The 17,298-nt window shown below is 45.4% G+C and overlaps 1 long non-coding RNA gene and 1 pseudogene across 2 annotated transcripts; both read left to right on the forward strand.

Moving 5' to 3' along the window:
- The first annotated feature begins 3,310 nt into the window (after positions 1-3,310).
- Positions 3,311-6,646, forward strand: LOC309891307 (zinc finger CCCH domain-containing protein 11A-like; annotated as a pseudogene). Its single transcript has 7 exons — positions 3,311-3,364; positions 3,565-3,684; positions 4,465-4,588; positions 5,019-5,221; positions 5,896-6,015; positions 6,521-6,605; positions 6,643-6,646. The product of its transcript is annotated as a zinc finger CCCH domain-containing protein 11A-like (transcript).
- A 999-nt stretch (positions 6,647-7,645) lies between these two features.
- On the forward strand, positions 7,646-9,085 carry LOC309891313. Its single transcript, XR_014319503.1, has 3 exons — positions 7,646-8,164; positions 8,368-8,433; positions 8,953-9,085. It is a non-coding gene; the product is annotated as an uncharacterized lncRNA (long non-coding RNA).
- Positions 9,086-17,298: the final 8,213 nt, after the last annotated feature.

Raw genomic sequence — 17,298 nt, forward strand, 5'->3', positions numbered from 1 at the left:
GAGCAAAAAAAAAAGAAATCTAAAACCCTTACCAACTTCTATTACAGACCTGCTGAGTGCACCAGAGTTACTCATTTTTATTCAGGCTTTCAGGGGCAACTTCAGTTGGTTTAGCGCTTGGATTGCTATGTTGGCAGATGTCAGTTTAAAAAAAAAAAAAGCTTTTGAGGTCCTTTTTAAAATGAGACTGCTTTTTTGGAATTTGGAATACTGCAAGGTATCGTTGGTTTTGCTTTCTTCCCATTCCTTAGACCAGATCCATTCAGATTCTGAACAGCGTTCCCGGTGTGTTCAGGAAAATGGAAGGCAACAAGCAAAATGATGAGCTCCTTGGGCAGTCAAAAGAGCTAAATCTGGAGAGTGTTTTGAGTCAAACTTCCATGCTAAGGAGCACCAGTAATTGTTAGAAGTAGCTGCAGAGGAACCTGCATGGCACTGGGTGTGTTTCTGAAGGTGCTAAAGGTCCGAAGTGACGATTCCTATCCATACTAAAGAAGAGAAGGAAACCTTGCACTTAACTACTGTTTTTATTCCCTTTGTCCAGCAGTCAAAAGCAGTAACTAATATGAGAACCCAACTTTTCCTCTCTTTATTTTAGATTTGGGAAAATTCCCTGCCAAAACAATATTTCCTGGAAAATTCACTAGTGTTTGTGTGAGTAAAAGCTTCCAACCTTTTATTATTAATTTGTAAGAACTATTTCATCCACTTTTGTCCAGAAGAGTCAGAAATAATTTGCACAGAAATGTGCAGCGTTTTAACGAAAGGATTCAGAATCACTCTGAATTGAACTTTATCTGGTCTGGTTGCAGGTTTTGTGACATTTAGTGTCTTTAAAAAAAAAAAAAATCAAAATTTCTGACTTCATATCAGAAAAAAAGAAAAAAAAATGCTTGTGGCGAAATAAAATCTGTTGCAGCTCTGCTCATCGAAAACTCATTGGCTGTTAAATTGGACCTAAGTCGTCTTCTCTAACCTTTCATGATCCTGCAGCAATGGCTGATGATGGATATATGGATTAGGGAACAGCACGTGATGGCAAACCTGTGGTATTTGCTACTGTACTGGGTCTGGCTGGAATGTTTACTTTCCCTGCAGCAGCCCATACAGTGCCGTACTCTGTACTTGTAGCTGGAACAGCAGTGTTATCACACCAGTGTTGTGTGTACTGCTGAGCAGCAGTGGCACAGCACTGGGCCTTTCTCTAACCCTCCTAGGGGGTGGGCAAAAAGGTGAGGAGAGAAACATCACTAGGGCAGCTGACCTAAAGCAATCAAAGGGATATTCCATACCATGTGATGTCCCACTCAGCAATAAAAGGTGGAAACAGGAAGAAGAGGGGAGGGGTGGGCTCTCGTTGGGAAAACGTCGGTCCTCCTCTCGAACACCGGCTGCGTGCGTTGAGGCCTTGCTTCAAGGACGTGGTCAATCATGGCTCATTTGTGGGAAGTAGAGAGTAATTTCTTTCCTCTGCACTTCCATATAGCCTTCATTTATTTTGTTTGTTTGTTTTCCTCCCTTCTTTTTATTTTTCCTTTTCCCCTCCCCTTTCCCTTTTTATTTCCCCTTAGTTAAATTGTTTAGTTCATGGTAGTCTTTATTTAATTATTATAATTTTTTCCCTTTAATTAAATTATCCTTATCTCAACCCGTGAGTTGTTCTTTGCTTTACTTCTCCCCCTCCTCATCTAAAGGAGGGGGAGTGAGAGAGCGGTTGTGGGGTTTAGCTGCCCAGCACGGTAAAACCACCACAGCTACAGCGCAGAAAGAAAAACCAAATTGCTTCCAAAAAATCAAAGTAATTCAAAATCCTTGGTATCATGCAGCCGTGCCACTGGCAAAGTGAGCATTCCCCTGCCTCTCAAAGCTTGCTGTACCCTTGATCTGCTGTCTTGCTGCTGTTAATTGATTGCAACTCTACATGTCTGATCAGGGCTACGAGTTGTTCTCGATATGGAGATCATACAACATCTACTGTGCACGCTTGGGTGTATAGATATGTTTATCCTGTATGCATGTACATCCGTATGCATATTTGTGTGCTGGCCCCCAGATCCCTCATGTTACAAAGCATCGGCCTCGAAGGCATACTCATCAAAATCTTTTGCAGAGCCTCCATTTTTTTCTAGTTCCCTCAAAATGAGAGAATTTTTACGCGCTCTCTGTGTCGAAAAGGCAAAAATTCTGATTTTCAGTGTCGCTCTCGCTAACTTTCTCTCACTCCCTCCTCGTGTGTGTATAAACACAGATGTGTGTATGCGTATGCACATCTGTGGATTTAGATGCACTGGTATGTTTTTTGCTGTACAGGTAATAAAGACGGGGAAAGGTTTTTGTGTTTTCTTAATAGGTGAAGAAATCTTGAAGACCAGAGATTGGAACATGCTGAATTTTAAATTAAAAAAAAAAAAAGAAAAAAAAAGTTAAATTGTCCGGCTGTGGAAGATGGAGCCTCATTTTTGCAGCCACTTTGAATCACGAGTTCATCTCTAAATGCGCTGTTTTTTTTTTTGTTTTTGTTTTGTTTTGGTTTTTGTTTTTTATTTTTTTGAAGAGCTAACTAACCGTGGCTGCATCCAGTCTGAGAGAGCATTCAAATGGACTTGCTTCCTCTCTTAGTTATAAGCTGTTTAAAAGCGCATCCTATGTTTGAATTGTGGATGAGAGGTTCCCTTGGCAAAGTGAGGAGGAAAATTCTTCCTACCCCTTTATTATTAATTCACGGATTCAGTCTTGGTTCGGCCTACAGGAGCAGTTAACTGGAAGCCTTTGAAGATCGATAACTTTGCTGAGGTTGTCCAGGTAGGTGAAATCGAAGACCCACAGGGCCTGGAACGTGCTGTTTAATGCGTCCTAACTGTGTTCTAGAGAAGTTATTTGTAGCCATAGTTGATTATTGACTTGCATGTATCATCAGGTGGTTTTTTAAGGAGTGACTCCGTTTTCAGGCTTCCAGATGTGCTCCAGGTCATATTATTGAGGATGTGGAAGAGAACGCTTGCTGACAAAGCTCCTGGCAGCTTTACAGAACTTTAATATTTAGTTAGTTCATGTAACAGCTGATTTCAAGGCTTTGCTCTCTTTGAGAGACTGATAACTTGATTTGATTAACTGAAGAAAGCTGGAAAAATGTTTGTTCCTCATTATTTTTCACTTGTTACTTTCTTTCGGGTTACTTTTAAAAAGAAGATTTCACTGATCACAAGCCAGTAGAAGACTTTCAGCCCAAGCAAGGGTGAAGACAGCTCTCTCCAAGAGCAGAGGAAGTCCCTGTGGAGAGAACCCGAGCTTGTTAGCAGAACTCGTCGGCATGTCTAAACAAGGAGACGATTGCTACTTCTATTTCTATTCTACCTGTAGCAAGGTATGGCTGGCTTTCCTTTGCTTTGCTTTTTTTCCCCCTTTTTTTCAGGAAGGAGTAGATTAGGAGGAGGAAGCACACTGGTCTTTGGTTAACTTGAGAACCAGATAGATTGTGAATTCAGTTGTAGCACCATTAGGCAGCAGCATGGCCATTTTTGAGGCTGTACTCTATTTTCCTTGTTGGTTTCCTTTTGGTTCCAGGGAGACAAATGTGCCTACCGCCACTGCGAAGCTGCTCTGGGCAATGAGACGGTCTGCAAGCTGTGGCAGGAGGGTCGTTGTTTCAGGAATGTCTGCCGATTCAGACACATGGAAATTGACGTGAGTGCCTAACAATGTGTTCTCAAAATAAATCCACAAAAGCATTTTTCAGTGCCGTAGGTGTACTGATTGTGCTTTTGCAGGATAGATTTGTTTGCTTCAAAATCATACTGGTTTCTGTTACCAAGAGAGGGGGTGGGAGGAAGCAGAGGGAAATAAAATCAATGCCTTAGGTATGTCTTAGCAAGATATTTGTTTATTTTTTTTTTATTAGATGCTGACAGTTTTCTCAAGAGATGCAGAATAGCTGTTAAATAGACTGCTAAAACGTGCTGGAGCAGGGGGGTAATAAACAGGCTGTTCTATCCTCATGGGAGCAGGCTTGATAATGAACTATCAGGTGTCTTCTGACCCACAGTCCTTCAGATAACGCTGTTGTAGCTGCCTGGGGTAGGAAGTGGGGAAAGTTAAAGGTGCAGCAGAACTAAGTCTCCAAGAAGTAGTTCTAGACAGGGTTAACCTAGGCAATTTCAGATGTTCTTTTTCCCTCTGAATAATCCTAGTATAATCCTAGGTGTATTAGTTTAAGCCACCCTCAAGTGATGTCTGAGAGTGCCTGTCTTCTCAAACTGAGTGATGACCAAACTAAATGTGCATAGTGGTTACAGCTTATGCAAACTTTGTGAATATGCCCAGAAATACTACACTTAACTGAGAAACTGACCTTTGGAATGCTGTTTCAGCACTGTGTTGTGACAGCTGTCACGATCTGGAGCTGTGCATCTCTTTGCAAGCCTCAGGTGCATGTTATCACGAGCTTTTCTTTCTTTCTGCCTTCAGAAAAAGCGCAGTGAGATTCCTTGCTACTGGGAGAACCAGCCGGGAGGCTGTCAGAAAGCCAACTGTGCTTTTCATCATGCAAAGGGACGTTACATCGATGGACAATTCTTACCACCAAGCAAGAGTGAGTTTAGGTCCTTTTTCTTTAAGCGCTGAAGAATTAATTTTGAGTATTACTTAGTGGGTGCCAATCCTGTAGGGGGCGTCAGGTAACTGTTCATTTGTGAGGGCAGGAAAAGGTCTGCAGTCATAGGTGTACTGCACCGAGTGTACTGCTGGTGTTTGTTTTCTGCTTTCGTGCTCAGCTTCTCTTTGCTTTGTGTGATGTTTGCCTTGCAGTTTGCTTCCTGTTGTTTCCTCTTTTGCTGGGTGGTAGGGAGATGTGTTGTTGTTGGAAGGGAAATCATTGTTCACGGTGTAAGCAGTGATGGGATGGGCAAAAGGAGATGCTGAATTCGTTGTCTGTGCGGGTTATCTGCCTTTGCTACCATCTCTTTGCATTGTGGTCAAAGTTTTAAACTGCCATATTACCGATGATCCTCCTCTTCCTCTAGCTACACTGCCAAGTCCGCCTGAGTGCGCGGACGATGATCTGAAAGTGGCTCAGATGTCACTGCAGCAAAACAAACTTTCTGTCCAGTCAAATCCCTCTCCACAGCTAAGGGGGTGACGAAAGTGGAAAACTCTGAAAATGTCCCAAGCCCTACACACCCTCCAGTTGTAATCAATGCTGCAGATGATGATGAAGATGATGATGGTGAGCATGTTTTGGTTCTTGAAGGAATTTGTGCTGTAAATGAATGTGTAAATCTTTGTTTCTTGAAGGAATTTGTGCTGTAAATGAATGTGTTAAATCTTTGGTTCTTGAAGGAATTTGTGCTGTAAATGAATGTGTTAAATCTTTGGTTCTTGGAAGGAATCTGTGCTGTAAATGAATGTGTTAAATCTTTGGTTCTTGGAAGGAATCTGTGCTGTAAATGAGTGTATAAATCACAGATGACCTGAGGTCTGACTAGCGATAGGGCAGGCAGTCTGGCCAGGTCACTGGTGGCTTTGTCTGGCAGTCAGTGGACAGAAGCTGAAACGTTGGAGGAAAGCTTAGAACCACTCCTGGCTTTAGCTGGTCTTTTGTGTAAAATTCTATGTGAAACTAGGAAGGAAATTTCTTTTTTCTGTCTGAAGAGCAATGTGTTGTGTAGTAGTTAAAGCTGCAGAGAGAATCTAGAGTCCTAGATGTTTTGTCCTAGTGTATTCTACTTAGGAGTTCATCAGGTCAGTGTAGCTGTTTAAAAACAAACAAACAAACAAACAAAAAAAACAAAACAGCAACAAAGTTTTTTATATGAACCATGGGCTGAAGTGTCACTGCATGAGCTACGTAATCACGACCAACCTGGTCTATGCATAACTGAATCGATTTTTCCCCTTCAGACCAACTTTCTGAGGAAGGAGAAGAAACTAAAACTCCCGTCCAGCATCCAGCTGCGGAAGGCAAAAATGGATTACGGGTGATTTCCACTCGGAAAGGCAGTTCTATTACTACTAAACAAGGTATGCCAGCACCTTAGTAGGATAAATCAGAAGAACTTGACAGTTAAGTCAAAAGCAGCGTGGTGTAAAAACACAACAAAATGTAGGGGTGCTGAATGGAGTCGGTTATTTCCATGATCTCATTTCTGCCATTAATACCATCATGTGCCCATTGGGTCAGAAAGGTGAACTCCTTTTCTTTACTTTTGGAGAACAAAACAGGGCCACAGCATGGAGTTTAAATGGCTGCACGTGCAGCCTTGCAACCACTGCTGATAAGCCATATCTAACGATAGAGGGATCTAATATTGTGTAAATGGATTAAAATTAAAACTACATTTTGAACCCTGAAGGATGAAAGGAGGGGCAAAATGCCATTGGTTCTATGGCTCTTTCACTTGTGAGGAGTGTTGACAGGCTTTATTCGAAATACTTCAGAAAGTTCCTGAGCGCTAAGAAGCCTGAGGACCTGTGGTCCTCAGTGAGTGCCTCTAAGCCTGTCTCATGAACTGTTTCCTGTTTTCAGAGGGCAATCTGAATTTTGGAATAAAAACACTTGAGGAAATCAAATGGCAGAAGATGAAGGAAAAAAATAAGAGACACGGTGGTGAGTTAATATTGCCTACTTTCTTATCCTGTTCACGGCAGGTGATGGTGACTGGGAGCTGCTTGAGGGACAGACTTCCATTTTTAGCTGGGGGCATAAAGCAACCTGATTCTCAGCCAGCTGGTATTCTAAATGGGAGTTCAAAGGGCAACCAGAGGCAAATTAGTCACCTCTCTTCTTTACATGCTCTGCTTGCTGTATTTTTGACAGTAACAAATCATTTAAAGTTTTTTGTTCTTTGTGATAGTTTTTTATGTTGGGTAAACTTCCTTACGTTTTGGTTGCTCTGAACAGAAGGTTCTTCAAGATCTTCTCTTCGTCCCGTTGATTCTATGATTTTTCCTGCTCCAGAAGAGGAAAATGTCCGGACAGTGGTGAGAACTGTGACAGTGTCTTCCAAGAAAGGTAATAATGAATGCTTTTGTTTTGATTTCATTACTCCTAAACTGGAGGGTTAAGCAATAATTAAAACAATTCACCCATGTTAGCCTTCTGGTGCTGCCTTCTGTTCAAAACGTGCTTTTATGCTTAAAGTCCCTGGTTGTACTGGAAAGATTTGGTGCTCAGGTTAAGTGCAGTGGCAGGAGAAAAAAAAAAGTGTCAGTATGCCAATAGGGGGGTAACTGAAAAACAGAAGAGTAACGAGAAGAGCGAGCTGTAGAAGCCAGTGCTATATAAGAAGCAATTTCTGAAGCATTAAAGAGGCGTACAGTGGCAGGTGTGGACACAGTATGACAGGTGTTTGTGTATAAATTGTTTAGAGCTGTGCAAATGCCTTTTAAAGGGAAAAAAGTGTGGAAGTACTTTTACTCGTAGACATTCACCTTAGAAAGGAATATTGCTCAGCATTTGCACCTAAGAATATTCTGCTTGCTTATGCAGCTTTGTTCTGCACAAAGTATAGGTGTCAAGCAGACTCAGATTCACTCTCTACTATCTCAGCTGGAATTTGAAGCAAGCACTGAGACTATTAATATTTTTTTTCCATGTTAATTATAGTTAAAATATGAGTTTGTGTGGTTTAGCTGTCAAAACAGTGTCTGAGTAGGGTTTTTTGGACATGGGCTAACAGGATAATATTTCTGTTGGCTACTGGTTTCTGTGAAATAGAAAAAAAAATTCCCTTTTGTTTTAGGGGAGGAACCTGTGGTTCGAGTAGATCTTGCTGATAGACAAGGAAAACGGAAAGCCTCCGCAGGTGAGAACTTTTTACGAGCTGTTACGTAGGTGCTGCCTTCTATATATGACTGCATTAAAGAGTATTTGTGATGTATGAAAGGAAAATACATTGCAGTGGAGATCTGTGTTGACGGCAGAAATGGAAAAAAAAAAAAATAAATCATTTAGCAGCTGAAAGGCAATTCTATGAAAATATGCTTGAAAAAGAGAAGCTTATTGTTGACTGTTCTCAAACCTTCCTGCAAAGAAAAGTTCTTACAATATTCCTTGTTTTGTCTGAAGATGATGTAGGCAGCCTTCCAGTGAAGCGCAGCCTTGCTGAAAGGCTGGGGAAGAAGGTAGAGGCTCTGGGAAATGCTGACAAAGCACCCAAGAGAGAGACAGGTACTAAACGGGCATCTGGATTGGATTCCTGGGTTTCGTTTTTAGTCTTTCTGTTTGTCCTTTTCCAGTGATGTTTCTTTTTGCATGTTGGCTGAGGTCGTAATCACTGGGATTCAAAGTTACCTTTCCTGTCTTGTTTTGAAATGTGAACCTGAAGTTGACATTATGCAGCCTCCCTAATTCGTTCTTTTTCTGTTTTGCAGTTCGAGTTCCCAAGTCTCTGAAGGACAGGCTGGGATTACCTCCTAAACAGACCAGTACTGAGAGAGGTAACAGCTAGATCTTAAATATGCTTTCTCCTCCTTCCTTTCCACAAACTTGGACTGCTTTCATACATCCCTACAAACTAATTTAAACGAAAACAAAGAACTGACGCCTCTTGGTTGAGTGCTGAAGCTCTTCTGACAGCCACTATCAGAACTCTGGCTCTAGGTGTGTGTTTATTTTCTACTTGTGCCTTGTCGAGGTTTTTAGCTGCTTCTGTGAACCGTTACGTACAATTAGAATAGAACCACTGCCAGGAGCAGGAATTTGAAATGCAGTCTGAAAAAGTAATAAAGTAAAGCAGCATTTCTGTGTAGCAGTTCTCTCTGGATAGGGCTGGTCTTCAAAATACAAGTGGCTCAGAGGAGGAGGAGAATGTTGTTCTAAGGATATTGTTCTAAGATGCATTATTGGGAACGCTCAAGATGAGTTTTCCTTAGTGCTCTGACAAATTTTGGAGACTTAAAATATTGCTGGACTCTCTTTAAATGTTGGTGCTTCTCCTCATTTCTTGATGATGACAGGGAAGGCTGCTAAGCCGATGGGAGAGATCCATGTGAAAACACTGGAGGAAATCCGTCGTGAGAAAGCTCTTCAGAGACGCGAACCTCAAGCCAAAGCCGAGGCTGAAGGGCACGGTAAAACTGAAGATTCCAGCGCAGGGGCAAGAGCTGCTCGTGCAGGTCGCATGCAAACTTTCTCTGAAGCCTTGTCTGAAAAAAAGAATAATCGCTTGGTAGAAGAGAAGAAAAAAGCAGGAGAATGCCATAGCAAGAGCAAAATTCAGGGTGAGTCCAAGAAGCAGCTCGCTCTGTCCGGGCCCAGCAAAGGGCAGGCGAAGGAGCCGGCAGGAAAAGTCAAGCCAGAAGGAGAAGTGCGTGTTAAAACCTTGGAAGAAATAAAGCGTGAGAAAGCTCTGCGGATGCAGCAGAGTGAAGGAGATGTGCCAGCTCCCTCGGCACAACCCGGACCTGCCCCAGCAGAGCAGAAATCTTTATGGAGCACAAAACTAACAGGTAATAAGATGCTTTAATGCCTGCCCCAGTGAGGTGCTTCCCATATTGAGCAAGTTCAGTTTGCTCAGGATCTGCTTCATGGATAAATGCTGAATGGCTTGCACATTGTAGCCTTTCTCTCTCTCTCTCATGGGACACAAGGAAATAAATGCACAAAGGAAACAAGTACCCAGCTTTCTTTATTTCTGCCGTTGACAACACTTTTTTTTGTCTTTTTTTAAAGCACCTGAAAAAGAAGAAAAGAAGGCAGTGGAATTGAACCGGCCTTTTCCTAAACTTTCCTCTGGACCTGATGTACAGGTGAGTCCTCTGTGAAGACACACATACATTCGTACAATTTCTGATAATTCTGACAAGTTTTGTTACTCACCGTGTGCCACCCTCTTGAGTGTGTTCTTACCCTTCAGCAGCTGGTAGGAGCTGCAGTGCAGTCTAAATCCTATCGCCAGCAGCATTTCCAGACAACTGTGTAATCCTCAAACTTGGAATCAGTCTGTTTATACCACAGCAAGAAAGAAACCCTGTTAGCACCAGCTGAAATCTACACAGTTAACGTGGAGGGAATTCTTTTTGTTCTTACTGACTTGATCTGTCAGACATGAAGGATTTAATACAGAAGGCCAGAGTTCTGTGTTCAAGGAAATCAATCTGTCAGTGGATACTGTATAGGGGAACTTGTATGACTTTCTGCTGCTTAAAAAGAATGTGATAAATAGATGTACAGCAGAACACCCTAGCTGTTTAAAGAAGCTTGCCATAGTGGATATTGCAGATATGTGAGACTGCGTCCATAGTAAAGCATGGCTCTTGTTACAGGCAGAATTTTATGGGAAAAAAAAACAAACAAACAAACAAACAAGAAAACCAACAGTAACCTGAACGAGATTAATATGCTGTTCCACATCAAGACCATTTTGGAGGGATTGCTGATCAGATTTTCTTAACGAAATCTCCACGGATTTTATTTATTTTTTTTGTCCTATTCATGCACTACTTTTCTTTCCTTCTAGCCCACTCAGCAGAGTGGAACTCGTAAATGTCCAGAGAAGAGCTTTGAAGAGAGACGGTGGGAGAAGTGGCAACAGAGAGAACAACAAGAGAAGCTTCGGCAGGAGGAAGCTGCTGTCAAATCTACTGCTGGCTTCTTTAATACTGAACCAGCAGGGAAAGTGGCAGCTCAATTTCAGGGCCAGGAAGCTAAAAGTAAGTGTTGAAGGTTAAGAGTTACTTAGGTTGTCTTCTGAAATACAGACAGAAGATGACAATTCTCATGCTGTAACTCTGGCTGGGTGCATTTTGCCACGCAGTGCTACGAAGCGAAGGGTGTACTTTCTTTTTCTTAGTTTGCTTCTTTTCCTGCCAGCCAGATGTTAGGTAAGGAACGGGAGACTAGAAAATGACACTACAAATGTGGACTTTGTAGAACAACTTAACTGTGGGACATCACTGCAAGGGAGAGGAAGCTGGTAGAAGAGTTGCATACACTCTTGTCCTACTATAACTGCTGCTTTTTCCTTTCCTAGCGGGAGCGGGACTTTAAATATAAAAGCTGTCTATATTTGTGAACCTAGCTTGCACTTAGGATTGCTATGTGTCTGAGGTTTCCCTTGTCCTGGATTATTATTTACTGTAGCTCTTCGGTTTCTTTGTTCCTTTGTATGGCTTGTTGGTAGACAGAGTTTACTATGTGGAAAAGATTCCTGAGAATCCAGGCAATGGCGGTGTAATTGTGCTGGCCAAATGCATTTAAGTGTGTAGAAGGACTGTGGAAATGATTAAGAGAACCTGGATTTTTCCTGAGGCAGAGCAAGACTGTATCAGTTCTCTCTTCCTTTTACTCTAGCCAACTTTATGACATCTGCGAAGCCTTCGCGTGGGAAAGTCACTTTCCCCAAGAAGAAGGCACTGAAACGTAAGGCACCTGGGAGTTACCCGTCTGCCATAGCAGCTGTGGAACTACAGACTGCCTTTGATGCTGACATGATGGGACCTCCAGCCAGAAAAGCAGCCATGGTAAGGCCAGGGGCTAATGCAGCGATGGATCCCTTGTTAAATTTCTACCCTCCTCTATTTGAAAAGGTGGAAAACTCAAACGTTCTGCAGGCCTTCTGTTTCCTTAGAAATCCAGTAGCTGTCTCCAGGATGCTTGTAGAACCCTTCTGTATTTATGAGATGAATGGCACTCTTTAACCGGTACTCTGATGCTGTGATTTCTCTGGTGTGGGGGATTTTGTCCATTAATGCCATGTTCTTAAAAGACACCAGATCGTGAGTAACCTCCAGGTGAATGTGAACTTTCTTCAGGAGCACCTTGGTTTTGTATTTTGGCCACGGCTCCGCAATGCCAGAGGAGAAGCAGTGTGGAGGAAAAAGCTATTAAGGAATCTTTTACCCATGTGTCATAAATACTGTTTTGCTGCTTTCTAGGGTGTTTCAGACGTGCCGGAGCACGTCCCAGCCATCAGACTTGAAGAAAATCCCCAAAACAGGTGACAACCCCAACTTGTTCTTTTTCTTAATCAGTGTATATCCCCAGGGAAACATAAGTTCTGTCACATGTGGGAAAAAATGAGGGTTCTGAGATAATTGAAGCCAAAATCCATCAAAGGAATAAGTCACCTGAAACCACTTTCTAGCAGCTAGCAGGATTGCTTAATTAGGCTTTCTTGAAATGCTGCAAGTCAGCACAGCTTTCCGGTGACTTCTTGGGTTGTCTGAATACCTGAACGAGGATGAGGTGAAGTTCTACTTCCTCGTGAGGTGATAGATGATGAGTAGTGTCCTCTGCCTTTTGGTCCTCAAGAATGCCACCTCAACTCCAGGTGCCCTGGCTTCACAGATAAACCCCCAGACTGAAAAATGTACCTGGTAACACATCGGGCTCTAAATGTAGCCCTGGGTTGATTGATAACAATCCCTGTGTAAGATTGAAGCATAGGAGGGCTTGCCTACAGTTTTAAGAGCCGGTTTGCAGGAAAAGGATTTCCCGTTAAGAAATGGCATATCCTGATTGTTCTTTCTTGCTCTCCCAAGACCTGAAGTGCGTCTTGGAAGCCCGGAAAGATTTGAGGAGCAGATGGAGATGGATCTCGAGACCTCGACCTCAGCTTCTTCCCAGCCAGAAGAGGCACGGACACGCTGGCTGAGTTCCACAGGGAACGTGCCCTTATCTGCGGATGAAGATTTTGAGAAGCTACTTTGGGAAATCTCAGGAGGCAGACTGGAAGCCGAAATCGACTTAGACCCAGGGAAGGACGAGGATGACCTCCTCCTTGAACTCTCCGAGATGATTGACAGTTGAACTGCGTAGTCCTAGGGTATAATTAAAAAAAAAAAAAAAATTAAAACTGTTCTTCTTGTTGGATACCCCGAGGTGATCCTTTTTCTAACTGAGGCTTTGCAATGAGACTTAAAGCACAGTCCGAAGTGGTAGAAATTGGCAGGATCTGCGCTCAGTTGTCCTAAATTTCCCTGCTGGTCAGAGTTAAGGTCTTGTGCATCCATTCTGTAACTATAGGTGGTTACCTTCGATATCGAGAGGACAAAGCACTTCTTTTGGCACAGAAAGATCTCCATTGGCACGCCATGGTGGCTGCAAATCGATCTTCTGATGGAGCGATGCTCTGAAGGCTTAAATGTAAAGCTTCTTCCTTCCTCCGCCCTTGGCACAACTCGATGTTGGGCACATTGTGAAGCTTCGGTGTTCTGATTTCTCGGACAGTTGATAGCCAAATCCTGGAGTTACTATGTCAACTCTTGACTTTTACTCGTGTATGCCATTGTTTTGACTGTACCCGTGTCAGATGATGAAGCTGTAGGGGTGGGAGGGAGCAGAATCGTTGTTCCAGTGTGTTGTGGACCAAACTTGCTGCCAGGAATGGGGGTGGGGGTCAGCCCACCCAGCCTTCCTTTCAATTATCAGGGAGGATCAAATGGTGAAAAGCAGCAGCTCTGCCATGCGGCTCCACTACCCCCACTCCCTTCTCTTGTGCTATACCAAAGTTCCCCCAGGCTTTGGTTGGTGCTTTTTGCCTGTGTGAGGACTCCGGGGCGAGCAGTCGGGACTCTGCCGCAGTCACAGGGTCGATGAAGGGTTGTTTAAGTGCCTCTTGGTTTTAAAACTTGCTCCCCTGAGCTGCTGGCTCTGCTGCCTGCTACAGCAAATGTTCGGGTGCCATCAGCATCGCACTTGGGCGTGGGCACTGACCCTGCGGAGGACAGAGCTGAGATTCGGGTGTATTGTGTACCCTGCCACCAGCCATCGTTTTTTTTCCCCTAGCAGATCAATTTTGAATTATTTTCCGAACTTTTCGCGGCACGGTAGGCACTTCCCGCTATGATTTGTGAAGCTGTGGGGGCCCTCAGGCATTTGCTGCTGGCAGAGGAAAAGCGCTTGTCGAATTTGTTGTAAATACTTAATGTTTGGACAAAACCACGCGTCTCTGTGTGTGTGTGTGTGTGTGTGTGCTGTGACGCCCCGGCCCCACCAGGGAAAACCTCCGCCGACGAAACTGCTGCTGGAGCTCACGCAGGCCTTCATCGTGCCGAAGGACTTCACGGGGACTTCTGGCGGCTCAGAAATGGGGGAGAAAAAGCCAAATCAGGAGGAGGAGAGCTCAGAGACTGCGCCCACCTGCCCTCGCTTTCCCTTCACCCCAAGAAGCCCTGTTCTACCATCAGCCTTCGCCTCTTCTGCCTGCGGTGCTGGGAGCGGGAGCGGCGAGGCGGCAGCAGCCATGGCGTACCGCGGGCAGGGCCAGAAGGTGCAGAAGGTGATGGTGCAGCCCATCGTATCCTTCCTGCGGCTGGGGGGTGCCGGGGAGGTGGGTGGGGGGCGGCTCGGACCTCAGGGGGCTCGGCCCGGGCCTTGAGGCCTTGTCGCGGGGCCCTGAGGCCTCGCTGTGGGGTTTGGGGCCTTGTCCCGAGCCCGGAACTGTCGTCCCCGTGCTGAGCCCTTAACGCAGCGCCCCAGAACCTCATCTTCCGCTACCTGCAGAACGTGAGTACCGCGGGGAGGGGGCGGGGATGGGGATTTGGGGAGTGTGGGGGGAGTGGGGAGGGTCTGGGGATTCCCCTCGGTGAGTTTTCGGCTCCTGGCTGTGTCCCGGGACGGGTTTGTGGGGGATGGAGAGCTGTGCGGTGTGCTGGTGGGCACAAGGAGCCCGGCATTTCCCCCTCGTGTAGCCGGGCGTGCAGGGGTGTTCCCTTGTGACTGGAAACGTGTTCTTCACCAAACGTGTAGTATTCACCCGATGGTATAACGCTCAAATGTCAGATTGCACATTGGAACTGCCCCTGAGAGTTGCTCCTCGGAGCGTTTGGGAGCTGTCGTGGCTGTGGCTAGCAGGTATTTCTGAACACATGAGAGAACAAAAGTGCTCAGTGTTTGTGGCCCGACTTACTCTCCTCCTTCGTTCTGCAGAGGTCGAGGATCCAGGTGTGGCTCTATGAGCAGGTGAACATGCGGATAGAAGGCTGCATCATCGTGAGTATCCGCACGTCCCCATGTTACATCTTTCATTTTGCCTCATTCACAATCGTGTTTTTTGGTCAAGAAAAGTTATCACAAGGAAAAAGAGATTTGTACTTCTCTGCCTTTCCCCTCGCCCTGCCCTTCCCTCCCGCTCCTGAGCCCTTCGTCAGGCCTTGCTGGGCCCTCTGTCCGGCTGTCTGTCCGTCCATCCGAACCTCTGGCCATCTGTCCCACCACCCTGCCCCGTCCCTGCCCTCTCCCTAAGGAAGCAAAGAGTCCCCGGGCTGCCTTCATGGGGGGGGCGAGGGGGGAGGGAGAGGGGAGGTTCTGCTGAGAAAAAAATGAAAGATTTCCCCCTTAACGGGCGCCTTGCGAGTTCTTTCGAGTTCCAACCTTCTGCCTTCCTTCCGTAGCAGTGCCTCTAAGGGGTGCGCTGTAAGGCAGCCCTCATCTGGCGCGTTGCTCCTCCGTTCCCCCAAGGAACTGCCTTCAGGATCTGACTAACTCTGGATGCACCCGGTTGTCGCCTTAATTTCTCCTTTAGCTTGCTGAAAACAAGCCGGTTGGGTGACCTTTTGCGTTTCTCGCTTAAAATTTGGATCGAGGAGGTCTGTGTTTCCTTACGCTGATGTCCACGCTGAAGGTGCAGAAGGGTTCCGTGCTGTTGCTTGGGTCAGCCTTGTTGCCAGGTTTGGAATGTTTAGCCTACCGGTGCTTCGGTGCTGTTGGGCTGCACTCAGAGTGTGAGCTCTGGGCGTTATTTCTCAAATACTGCGTTATTTGAGCGTACAGACCCGAGATATTCTGCGGAGAGGTGATTTAAGGCACGTCAGAACCACCGCTGCGGCGTGTGCCAGCGTCGGACGCCCGTTCGAGTGATCGGGCGGAGCAGGTGAGTTGAATTTGGTGCTGGGTGGCGAGGTGGTGTTGGGGGAAGAGCTAGGCTAAGGAGAGCTTCCTCTTGCTCTGCCCCTTCCCATCTCAAATGGCCGCTTCCTGGGGAGATGGGTTCGTTGGGAGGTTAACTACAACGTTACAGTGAGGATGAGGAATCACCTTTAGTCCCGTAGGTATTTGCTGCCAGGCCGCAGCGTTGATTTCAGAAATTGTATTTAAAAAAGGGAAAAGAAAGGAAAGATGTATTCTTTAACATACTCTCTTTTCTCGGAGAGTAGATGGAGGAGCTTCAGCCGTGCCCTTCCTCCGGAAACGATTCCCAGTGTCTGCTCAGACACTGAGGAGGAAAATGGAGGAGAGCCACCCGATAGAAATAAAGGAAAGAAGGGGTCATGGATTCAGGGAAAAGCACTACTTAAAAAATTGGTGCTCTCTAAAAACGGGTTAAGGGTTTGGGACCTGCAGGTGCTGCCTACACCTGTGTGCGTTGCAGTCGTGCCTGTTGCCACTGAGCAAAACGGGGAGAGCTGCTTTGTCGAACGCGGCGTGTTAAAGCACGTGCCACTGCCTGGAAGAAAAGCACGGACTTCCCTCGTGTGGGCCTTCTTCCCTAGCGATCTGTGGTTTACCTGATGGTTTCCCATAAGCTGAGAATGTTTAAAAGAAAAAAAACAAAAATCAAAAACCAACACCAACGTTGAGAGTGGTGAAGCAGATCCTCACGTGGGGACTCAGAATCAGCGGTGACATCACCATGCGAAGCATTGTGTGTGCTTCGGGTTGGGGCTGCTGCGAGCCTCGCAGCGGGTAGGGAGAGCGGATCCGGGGTGCCTCTGTGTCAGCCCTCTGCCCTGGTGGCTTTGTGAGCACTGAGAGTTTGACTCCTGTGTTCCCAGCTTTCGCTTCCGCACCTGCGGTGTGGCAGAGCCAGCGAGCTGCTTGCTCAGCTGGAGGAGGAAGAGGAGTGACCTCAACATTGCCGAGGTAAAGCACAATTATTGAAAAGATTTGGCAAAGATGTGGGTTGTACCAGCGCGGCTGCTGCAGCTGCAGCAGATCCTGGAGCATTGGAGAAGATAGAGAGGGTTTTCTTCATGAAAAGAATGCTGTTAAAAGTGTTTTCATGCCAGAAATTAGGATAAACGCCTCTGTTGTTTGACATCCTCTATTGAGCTGGCACATTGGCATTACAGCGTACCTGGCACGCTGTTTGTATTAAAAAAAAAAGGTATTTTATTCAGGGCAGGCCAGAAACCTGCCTTGGCACTTGCACATCGCAGCAATGCTTACAGACCCTGCATCCTGGCTGCCAGGCCAGGATCTAAATCCGATGGTGCTGTTGGTAAACTGAAGCTCAGGAAGCGCTTCTGGGTTTTTTTGTCCTTCCATGTGAATTTTTACCCTGTGAAGATGGTGTATTAAGCTATTTTCGTAACAACAAATAGGTTTAAAAGCAGTTTCAGTTTAACATCTACACGCTTGGG

Source organism: Aythya marila (genome assembly GCF_965140915.1).
Source record: "Aythya marila genome assembly, contig: HAP1_HAP1_SCAFFOLD_188, whole genome shotgun sequence".
Taxonomy (NCBI): domain Eukaryota; kingdom Metazoa; phylum Chordata; class Aves; order Anseriformes; family Anatidae; genus Aythya; species Aythya marila.